The 9,138-nt window shown below is 43.1% G+C and overlaps 1 long non-coding RNA gene across 1 annotated transcript; it reads right to left on the bottom strand.

Annotated features, from left to right (window-relative positions):
• Positions 1–2,027: 2,027 nt before the first annotated feature.
• On the bottom strand, positions 2,028–4,819 carry LOC117099336. Its single transcript, XR_004443770.1, has 3 exons — positions 3,839–4,819; positions 3,256–3,340; positions 2,028–2,065 (listed from the first exon to the last, which is right to left on the bottom strand). It is a non-coding gene; the product is annotated as an uncharacterized LOC117099336 (long non-coding RNA).
• Between the last annotated feature and the right edge of the window lie 4,319 nt (positions 4,820–9,138).

The following is a 9,138-nucleotide window of genomic DNA, read 5'->3' on the forward strand; positions in this document are numbered from 1 at the left end:
TAAGTGAACATGAATCAGGTCATGAACTTATCTACCACAGAAACCCTCTCTACTTGTTAAATCTCATATCCCTGCTGGAAATGAGAAGGGTCACCAAGGTTAAGGTAATAGAAATCACCAATCCTTGTCTTCTGATTCTCCCTGAACATCTTCATGTATATCTACTCTCTCAGTTTTCTGGTGCCCTCAGACCATATTCTTAACTATGCCACTTCAGTCTCCCTTAACAACCCTGTGAGGGGAACCTGAGTATCTCATTAACGGGGTTCTGGATTTAGGGTCACCATTGTCAAAAATCTGGTACCTGTTCTCACTAGAAAGTTATGGGTCAGAAGGGCAGTCTTGGGAACCACTGGGAAAGCTAGAGAAACACTACCACCCTGACCAGGAGGAAGAGCCTATGTTCATAGCATATTGTTGTTGTTTTATGAAAAAGTTTATTTGTTCACCCAACAAATATTTGTTGCATTTTTACTATGTGTCAGGTACTGTTTAGGTGCCAGGGATACAGCAGGGAGCAAAACAGACCAAAATTCTGTTTTAGGCAGTGTGGTGGCTCATGCCTATAATCCCAGCACTTTGGGAGGCCAAGGCAGGAGGATGACTTGAGGTCAGGAGTTCAAGACTAGCCTCAACAACATAACAAGACCCTGCCTCGCTCTGTCGCCCAGCCTGGACTGCAGTAGCACGATCTCGGCTCACTGCAACCCCTGCCTCCTGTGTTCAAGTAATTCTCCTGCCTCAGCCTCTAGAGTAGCTGGCATTACAGGCATGAGCCACCACACCTGGCTAATTTTTGTGTTTTTAGCAGAGACGGGGCTTTCATGGTGTTGGCCAGGCTGGCCTGGAACTCCTGACCTCAGGTGATCTGCCCACCTTAACCACAGGTGTGAGCCACTGCACCCAACCAAAAAAAATTTTTTTTAATTAGCCAGGAGCTATGGCGCATGCCTAGAGTCCTAATCAGGTGGTTGAGGCAGAAGGATGGCTTAAACCCAGGAGTTTGAGATTACAGTGAGTTAGTTACAGTCACACCACTGCACTCCAGACAGGGTCAGAGCAAGACCCTGCCTCTTAAAAAAAAAAAAAAAAAAAAAACTGTCTTCATAGAGTTTATGTTCACATTGGGGGTGAAGTAAATTAAATGATAATATGATAAATATCCATATATCCCTTGCAAGCTTAAGACCCAGCATAACTATTTACCAGCCTATTTACATACCCTTGACTCTCACCAGAGCCTTTCACGTAGCCTCCTGATGGGGTTGGTTGAGGAGCTGAGAAAAGGGTGCACCTTCGCAGCAGTCATTGTGGACACCTTCTCATTTATTCCTGGCCTGCTGTCATGCTGAACCTTTTTTCTCCCTTTAAACTCTGTCCTTGCTTCTGTCTGACTCCAAACCTTTGGCTCTGTACAGCCCAAATTTTGAGCCTACCTGCAGCCCTTAAAACTTGGTATTTAAACCAGGTATTCCCATCAAATGCCTCTTATCTTTTCCTAACAGATTTTTTCTGACTTAGTTTGCCCCTTGATCTCTGACCTTCTTGCTCTCTAAGAAAGCCTGATAAGCCCATCAGAATCTTATAGAAGAAGATAGGCAACTCACGTGTTTGGGGTCACCAAAGATTGGCTAACTTGCAATATGTACATTTGTCAAGGAGGCAAACATATTTATAAAAATAAAAGCTAGCATTTATATGCCACTTACTATGGACCAGGAACTATTATAATGTTTTTCATGCCTTAATTCATTTAATCCTTATTATAGCTCTTTAAGATAGGTTTTTAATTATTCCTATTTTACACATTAAGAAACCAAGACTCAAAGAAATTGATGGGGCTCAGGACATGCTACCTCAAAAATATGGCACCTGGACATTGTGAACATTTTCAGCTGAAGAAATTTGAGAAAACAATCTGGGCATGGTGGCACCCACCTGTAATCCCAGGTACTCAGGAGGCTGAGGCAGGAAGAAGGTTGCTTGAGCCCAGGGTTTCAAGGGTACAGTGAGCTATGATCACATCACTGCACTCCAGCCTGGGCAAGAGAGTGAAACCCTATCCCTTAAAAAAAAAAAAAAAAGGAAAGAAAAGAAAGAAATTTGAGAAAACAGCAGAAGCAGGAAGGCCAGTCTCACCTTCCCCACCTCCCTTCTCCCATAAAGCAGATCATAAAACCTAGGAAGGATTTTCTGACCTTCCCCTGAAACAGGTTATAAGACCCTCCTGTGAGAAGTATCCTCCTATGCCTGGGAGAGAGGAACATCTTTATCTCTGAAGATAAAGGGTCACAGAGAAGAATCTGACTTGCTAAGATTCTAAGGACTTGCTAAGTTTCCCCCAGTTTATTACCATTAGATCACACCCTTTTTGCCTGTCATATTTCTCCACAACTATCCAATCTTCATCAAACCTAGCATTAAAAAAACCCACACACAACCCTCAGGTTTAATGGTTTCTTCAGATTTTTATTTCTGTATGAAGTCTCCAAGTCATGTAAAACTTACATTAAATAAATTTGCAGGCTTTTCTCTTATTAATCTGCCTGTTTGTACAGGGACCTTAGCCATGAACCTAAAACAGGTAGAAGGAAAGATATTTTTCCTTCCCTATGAGGTAAAGTAACTTTCCCAAAAACACACTGCTAATAAGTGGCAGAACAGGGGTTTGAACAAGGATTCTGAATCTAGACCACCACCCTCCTTATCCATTATATGGCATATTTATAACACTTGACCCTCCAACCAACTAATCGACCTGGGCCTTGTCTGAAAGGCAATTTTTTGTGTGTGATTAAAATAAATGTTCTTCCTTCAGATATCCATACAGCTAATTCCCTCACATCTGTATGGAATAAATTATGTCCCTCCCCAAATTTATATGTTGAATCCCTAATTCCTAGCATTCAGTGCAGTATCTGGCACATAGCAAGTGATCAATAAATAAATGACAGGAAGAAAGAAAGTTCAGGAATTGGCTGAGTCTTCCTCAGACCAAACTCCATGGGACAGGAAGGAGGCAGGGCTGAACCAAGAAAAAGGACCTGGCTTGTGCTTAGAAATGGGGTAAGCATGATGACAAATTACTGCTTCAACAAAAGATCAGGGTAGCTGGAGTCAGAAAGACAAATGGATCCAAACCAAGAAGGCATCTTAAGTCGCTAAAAACTGAAGGGCATGAAGGAAGCCAAAGTCTAATTCTGCTATAGACCTGGTTGTTAAACTTCATGGCTCTTAATCCTCTGCTCACCTCACCTGCTCAGGTGTTGCCTCCAGAATGCTTTAAAGTATTCTCTTCTGACACTCTTTTGACCTTAGCCCAGGCAGGATTGATGGTGATCTAAGGAAAGATACACAGTCTACTCAGCTCCTTCAAAAGTTTCCTTCTGCCTGAGCATAGTGGCTCATGCCTATAATTCCAGTGCTTTGGGAGGCTGAGACAGAACAACTGCTTAAGCCCAGGAGCTGAAAACCAGCCTGGGCAACATAGCAAGACCCTGTCTCTACAAAAAAAAAATTAGCTGGGTACGGTGGCACATGGCACATGCCTGTGGTCCCAGCTATCAGGGAGCCTGAGGTGGGAGGATTGCTTGAGGCTCAGTTCAAGGCTTCAATGGGTTATGATTGCACCACTGCATTCCAGCCTGGGTGACAGAGTGACACCCCATCTCTAAAAGAAAAGTTTCCTTCCCTTCTAGAGCTTCAGAGTTTTAGAAAAGAAAATCCTTAGCGTGCTCTTCCAAGTGACAGCTCAAGGAGTCTCTTAAGACTCCACTGGAAATCTCTTGCTTGGGTCAACCTTCCCCCACTGTCCATCTCATTGCCACTTGAATTTCACCTCTCTCCATGGTCACTTTTGATGGCATCTTAGTTGTGGTTTTCACTCCTAGGTACTGTCTCTTGAATTACTTTACTCAGCAGTCTCTGAGCAGCTGAATCCTGCATCCCGGGCTCCTGCCCCTGCAGGAAGGGATTTAGTGAAAAGGAATAAAAAGAATATCTGTAATACACCCCTTCTTCCAGCAACCTCCCACACTCACACCTCTTCTTCAACACTAGGGGGTGCTACTCACATGGTCGTTTTACACTGTTCTGCACTACACAAACTTCATTGTCATGCTCTTCACCCCCTTACCTCCATCAGCAACAACTCTTGAAGAAATGTTTATGAAAGCCTAAATCTAGGATTCCCCCTGAAATGTGGATGAATTTTACACCAGCTCCTTAAGTAGAAAAATATTTGCCATTAATGAGGGCTTCAACATTACCTGTAGAAATAATTTGCAATACAAGAAAAGGGTCAGGGAAATTTTTTAACTCCATAGAGTATGGGACTAATCCATGTATTTACTTCCAAGTCAGGCAAGTAGAGGGGACTCTATTCTGATCTAAAACGAAAAGAGAAAAATGCTTCTCTCAAGGAAGAGGTTGCTTGTGGCAGTGAAGGGAGAAGTAAGAGGATCAATTTTGAGGGTCAGCAGACGAAAAGAAAGGAAGTGAGCCAGAGCTGCTGAAGCTGATCAAGAAAGATTCATAGCTTCTCATGAGGTGGCATCCTCCAACTCCCAAACTCTGAAAGCCTCCAGCTCCACACCTCATTACCTTTCTCCTAATCATCTTGTAGGGAGAATTTTCTGCCCTAGGCTACAGAGGCTCAGAAGTGAGGGAAGTTGGGGAAAGGAAGAGTACTCCATTCCTGGCATCCTTAGCTGGTCCCACACGTCTTCCTGTAAAAATACTCTTCATGGGACAGGCGTGGTGGCTCAAGCCTGTAATCTCAGCAGTTTGGGAGGCCAAGGCGGGCGGATCACAAGGTCAGGAGTTCAAGACCAGCCTGGCCAACATGGTGAAACCCCATCTCCACTAAAATACAAAAATTAGCTGGGCATGGTGGTACGCACCTATAATCCCAGCTACTAGGGAGGCTGAGGCAGGAGAATTGCTTGAACCCAGGAGGCGGAGGTTGCAGTGAGCCGAGATCGTGCCACTGCACTCCAGCCTTGGTGACAGAGCAAGACTCCATCTCAAAAAAAAAAAAAAAAAAAAAATACTCTTCATGAGGTGGTCAAGTCCTGTAATTCTGGAACTCTACTTCAGAGGATTAGAAGTAGAGGCATAATATGGTTACTATGGAGAACGCATTCTAAGTCCCATATAACTCACTTCTGCAAACGAACTGCTGGAATTCTGCCATTCTGATATGGGGGCTGTTGTGTAACTCTCAAATGAGGGAGGAAGATGCACTGACATCTTTTGGACCTATTAGATTCATAAGACAAGGAATAATTCTGTATCCTTTTTGCTTGAGAGCTTTTCATATTGCCTTTTGATCATTCTGGAGATCAAGAAATACGTTCCCTTCCTTCTGATCAGGTTTTAAAGAATTCTGAGGCCTCTGGCTGGCACATTCACTGATACCTACAGAATCAAAGCAATGACTTTGAGTCTCACTTGCTTAGAAATGTAAAGGAATGAGTAAAAGTCGGAAGGAAGTTTAATTTTAGCTTCTTTGGGTTTTTTGATCATGAAAACTAAAGCATATCTGATACAAATACACTTCTTTACTGAAGTCCAGAGAGTTAAAGTTTGTCTAAATTCAAATTATTAAACTGCATTTTAGCTGCTTTAGCATAACTGTGTGAGAGAGAGAGCACATGAGACAGAGACAGAGAAAATGACTCATGCAGTCTTCTCAGTGAATCTGAAAGTCTAGTTAACCCTGAAAAGATGCCATTACTGAGTTCTAGCTCATTGTTTATATGCAAGCTAGCCACCAAATCATATTTATCCTTTTTGGGAGGCCCTTAGCAAAACAATGCAATCACTTTCTAGTACATGAGAATATTTCCACACTGCAAGTTTTTCTGAAAAAAAAAGAAACCATATTACGATTTGAAAACAGCAAGAGATGAAACAGGCTTTTTCATATGACACTTCAGTAACAAACATTTTCACATGTAAGAAATGTCCTGCACTTTTTTTTTTTTTTTAGAAATTAAGGTCTCACTGTGTTGCTCAGGCTGAACTTGAACTCCTGGGCTTAAGCTATCCTCCCACCTCAGCCTCTCAAGTAGCTCAGCTTACAGGCACTGCACCTATGTTTTGCAAATATTTAAAGATTATTAATAAGTGTGAGGACAGTGATAGAGTCTAGTAAATGTCCATATCATGCATTTGAGTACTTGCTATGTGCCAAGGACTTCACATATATTATCGTCTTTAATTCTCAGTAAAGCCCTTTGAGAAAGGAATTAAGGCCGGGCGCGGTGGCTCAAGCCTGTAATCCCAGCACTTTGGGAGGCCGAGACGGGCGGATCACGAGGTCAGGAGATCGAGACCATCCTGGCTAACACGGTGAAACCCCGTCTCTACTAAAAATACAAAAACTAGCCGGGCGAGGTGGCGGGCGCCTGTAGTCCCAGCTACTCGGGAGGCTGAGGCAGGAGAATGGCGTAAACCCGGGAGGCGGAGCTTGCAGTGAGCTGAGATCCGGCCACTGCACTCCAGTCCGGGCGACAGAGCGAGACTCCGCCTCAAAAACAAAAAAAAAAAAAAAAAAACAAAAAAAAGAGAAAGGAATTAATACTCCCATTTTACAAATGAGAAAATCAAGGCATATGTTAAGGAAACTGCCCAAGTCTTCATAACTTATAAATGGCACTGCAGACATTTGAATCCAGGTCCACCTGACTTAGGGCCAAGTTCTTAGCTACTCTGTTGCCTCCCAAATGGCAGAAGTTCTGTTGCCACTATTAAACATTAGCCATTATTACAATACAAAGATTGCCCAGGAGCTTCTGTATAATGCAACATCACATGCAAAGCATTTCCAAAGGTTTTCTCTAGAAGGAAGAGACCACTTGCTAAAGGAAGGCATTCTTGAATATTATCACCAGTTAAAAAAACCTCTAAAATTAAAATAATATACACTTTTTATGCAATAGGTACTCTTTAAGCAAGCATCTTTTAGAAGTGGAGTATGAATAATGCAGTCTGCATCAAGAACAGGCATTATATTTTGTAGGAATATAGATGACCTGCTTAGAGGTAGGGAGACAGGCAGAAACAAATGGACATGCACATACACACTACTCTGCTACCACCCAAGAGAAAGAAGAGGAATGGTTGTGTGCCAGTCTCACCGTTAGCCTTGCACAGAAGCTTGTTAATATTGGGAAGCTCAAGCCTGGTGACCTGAGTCAGTTCATTGCATAATCCTCTCTTGAGGCTGTGGCTGAACTGTGAAAGTTTGTATTAGTCCCTCTCACTTCCCCCAGGATAGCTGAAAAAGCTGTGGAGGTCTTAACCCTTCCTCCTGGTAGATGAGCAATCCCTATCAGTTCTTGCGGGTGGACCTTCATTCACCCCCTCTAAAAATGACTGTGGGGCTTCAGGAGCAGGACCATCACCCTCCATGTCTCCTAAAATACAATATGTTGGAAACATAATCAGTTTGCACCCACCATTGCCCTTGTCCATTCCCAACCAAAGCTCTGGATATTCATAAATCATCATGACTGTTTGATTTCAGAGAGTTTTTGCTGAATTGCCTCTAAATTCCTCTGGATTGGTGAATAGAGGTAGACTTGGCTTCCCATAGCAGCTGCTAGCCCCAGCTGTATCTCCATCCTAACCTCAACTGATTGGGTGGACCCAGCAGAAGCCTGTACTCAGGGGTCTGAATTTTCCCCCCATAATATCTTATTCCCTAGGTTCAGGGAGAAAAAAAAAAAAACAGACCATTGCCTTCAAGCAGATTTCTCTGAATTCAGTGGCTCATAACAAAATATTCAGTTTTGCCTTGCTGAGAGGCAGAGGTTGTTCTAGCTAGGGTAGAAGGTACTTTCCAAGGAGACAGAAGTGGAACAGTATTTGCTATGTGGCATCAGGAGGTCAGAAAGGCCAAGTAAGTCAGAATCCATTAGAGAAGACTACATTTGAAAGCTGGCAAGACAGAGAACTAATATGTAACCCAAATGCCAGAGATTGAAATGTCAGGCAAACTGGATTCAGTTTATAAAAAGGTAAGAGGCAAATGAAGGCGTCCAAGGGCATTGTTGTAAAAAAATCTCAGGGTGTTTGTAAGTAAGGTGAAGACATCATGAAACACAAAATGATACTCAGCCAGAGTTGTCAGCCTCATAGCAAAGTGTGCAGCCTTCTACCTCCTGCCCAGCTCTTGGGTTAGTTGGAACAGGTACTGTTTCCAGTTCTAGGTCCAAGTGTGTGCATCAGTGAGTCATATAATAGAAAAGCTCCTTCCTCAGGGCTGTGATATCACCTTGGCTACATCCTTATACTGTGGCCTACTTTAACCTCTACTTGACCACAGACTAGTTAAAATCTCAAGCTCTTTTTGCAGAAGGTCTTATCTCAAAGCTTTGCAGATACTCAGACAAGATCCCAAGTCAGCTCCCAGTTAAGGGTCTGCAGCTGTTAAGTGCTGTCTGACTGGCAGACAACCATCCCAACACAACAAAAATCCAAACACCTTCTCATGGTCTTCAAGGTTTGGCTCATCAATTTTATCTTATTACCAAGTTTCCCATGCTTACTTTCATCCAGCTCAACAGTCTTTTTGTTCCCTGATTATGCCAAGCTCTGGTATCACCTCTAGATCCAGGCCCTGCCCTGAGTCCCAGACTTTATAGGGTCCCATCCTGCTGAATTTATTTCTGCAAACTCCCTCACTGTAGGGTGAGGTCTACAAGCCAAGGGACACGCCTAGCAGGACCCAATACCTCCCACACTTCCAGATCACACTTGGGCTTCCTGGGACCACAGAATGCTCTGCCCAAGTAGCCTCAAAAATGCTCCTAGGGCCTGCAAAACCCTCTTCCCTAGGTCCAACCCCCTGCAGAGACCACTCTCACTGGTATGTACATCTCTAGACTCTGTTACACGGCATATCATGGAATACAGTGAAATGGAAAATAACAATTAAACAAAGAAAATTACTCAACGTGTTTAGTTAGTTCTGCTCAGAAAAATAGAGTTAAATTAAAAGCTGTACCTTCAGCTGTGCCCTGAAGGTCACCTCACTAAAGCTTTGTTAAACCAGAAAGCCTGGGAACCTCAGAGCTTGTCTCCCCTAAGAGGCCTTTAATTCTTGCCTTTTTTGTTGAAAATCAAGAAACT

Source organism: Trachypithecus francoisi, unplaced genomic scaffold (genome assembly GCF_009764315.1).
Source record: "Trachypithecus francoisi isolate TF-2019V2 unplaced genomic scaffold, Tfra_2.0 Lachesis_group16, whole genome shotgun sequence".
In the NCBI taxonomy this organism is placed as follows: domain Eukaryota; kingdom Metazoa; phylum Chordata; class Mammalia; order Primates; family Cercopithecidae; genus Trachypithecus; species Trachypithecus francoisi.